The sequence below is a fragment of the Callorhinus ursinus genome, unplaced genomic scaffold, assembly GCF_003265705.2.
Source record: "Callorhinus ursinus isolate GAN/ISIS: 27379988/994484 unplaced genomic scaffold, GSC_fseal_2.0 scaffold1, whole genome shotgun sequence".
Lineage (NCBI taxonomy): Eukaryota > Metazoa > Chordata > Mammalia > Carnivora > Otariidae > Callorhinus > Callorhinus ursinus.
In genome coordinates, this window is record NW_027397063.1 from 63,659,306 (window position 1) to 63,661,467 (window position 2,162).

The following is a 2,162-nucleotide window of genomic DNA, read 5'->3' on the forward strand; positions in this document are numbered from 1 at the left end:
AAGGCCAAAACAACAGGTATCTGCTGAAGATATTGTACCAGGCCATGTCCAGAAAGGGGAACAGAGATTATTTACTAGAGAGGCCTGTTAGGTATAAAGCTGTTCACCCGGTGACGGGGCACCCCCACAGTGGAACGAGGTAGCAACTGCAGAAAGCGGCTGCCATTCCTGTGGCTGTGGGAGCAAAGGGGAAACAGAGAAACCCGGAGGAGGCGGCCTGCCGAGCTGAAACTCCGCTTGGGGGAGGGCGGACGCAGGTGCCAGGGACCCAGCCCTCCGAGCAAGAAAGAAAGCCAGCTGTTGACAGTGTCTCTTGGGGGGGAGGGGGCCAGGGCAGGGTGAAACTGGTTCCGCCAGGGTTGGAAAAGCTGCAAACAGGATTCAGCCGCCGCTTGGGACTGCCCGGGGCCCGGGAGAAGAACAGTTGCTGGGAAGGCACACGCAGAAACAGGAAGCCCACAGGAAGCAGAGGGGGAACAAACAGGAAAGAGTGAAGGGTCTCCCCAGCTCCAGGCGGGCGTCGCCCTCTAGTGCCCCCTGTCGGCGGAGCCTGGCAGAGCCAGCGGCCAACGGGCCCTGCGGGTGCCCAGGGCCACACCTGACCCGCGCGGCTGGCTTCCTCACAGGGCCTGGCGCCGTGCCTTCCCGGGCAGAGCGGCTCTAGCAAGTGGGTATTATGCCGAAATGAGCCGTATGGCAGGAGGCTGCCTAGGGCAAGGGTGTCCTGGGCAACTCCACAGCCCTCCCTGCCCAGCCCTCGGAGCTCCTGTCAGTCTTCCCTGGGGCGCCGGGCTTGGGGGAGGGAAGGGTTGATTCTCGGCTCTTCCTGGAGCGCTGAGTGGGGCCAGCAGCATGGGAGTGTGGGACATTGGACTGTGAGCAGCCCGAGGCAGGGTCGGCCTGGGCCGGGCTGATGTGCCCACACCCCTCTCCTCATCGTCACCCACTTTCTGATAAGGTCAACAGTCAGGTAGGTGCCAGACCCACCGCTTTAGGCACATTATTGGACCATTCTGAGCCTCAGTTTCCCCAGAATATCCCCCCTCAGTCCCTTAGTCCCGGTACCAGGAGACAGGAAGAGACCCTCAGTCTCCCCCATGCCATGTCCTTCCCCTCCAGCTGCTCCTTACAGGACTGATAATCTAGCATAATAGTTCATCATAATTATACTTTGAAAAGCTGTCTGGCTCGGAAAAAAGGAAGACCCAGGACAACTGGGACTTGCTGGGTGGAGTGGTGGGACCATGGCAGGATGATGCAGGATCTCCTGGTATGAAGAGGGGAGTGGGAGTGGCGAGGCTGCGAGCAGGGAGAAGGGGCTCTGCCCCAGCCTGAAGCGAGCCGAACAGATGAGCGCCATCCTTCGGCTCTCAGTGAACTCCAGATGAGCTGAGTGTGTGAGCAGGACTCTGCAGGGGAAGGCTTGAGCCTCCCAGCCTCCAGCTGCTTCAGGGCAGAACAGCAGGGGGACTGTCCCCAGGCCGGCAAGGGACCCGCAGAGACTTAATGCAGCCCTGTGTTCAATACAGAGAGAGCGCTCCAACACCAAATGGTACCTTTGAGCTCCATTCTGTTGCTTACCATGTTTTGGCCTGGATTAAAGGTTTTTATTGTGCAAGTTTATCTCCCTCATTAATCTTGAGTTCTTTCAAGGTAGGGGCCATGTCTCGTTTTTCTCTGGTGGGGCTGTGCCCAGGGAATTTGTGGGCTGTGTCTGGAAACCACGGTCAAGGCAGGGTGAGTGTTAGGGGAGTCCGCGGTGGCAGCGTGGCCTAGGTCGTGTGGGAGCCGCTGGTCTGTGAGCAGAGCGAGGCAGCAGCGTGAGTGATGGCAGACGTGACGTTTCCCCGTGAGAGGTCCTGGTAGACAGGCGGGAGTTCAAAGCACTGCGCCCGCCCTCTTTCCCAGCCAGGGAAGATCAAAAAAGAGCCCAGTGCCCCCCAAGGGAGGCTAATTGGGTCCTGTGGATTGATGGGGTTCCTGGACCCACTTGGCATCCTCCCAGCCAAGGAGCACCTGCTTCCTCAAGAATTGAATTTTCCCTTGTTGAATGCAGCCCTTAGGTGAGGAATGGTTTCTTTCTTTCTTTTTTTCTTTCTTTCTTTCTTTCTTTCTTTCTTTCTTTCTTTCTTTCTTTCTTTCTTTCTTTCTTTCTTTCTTTC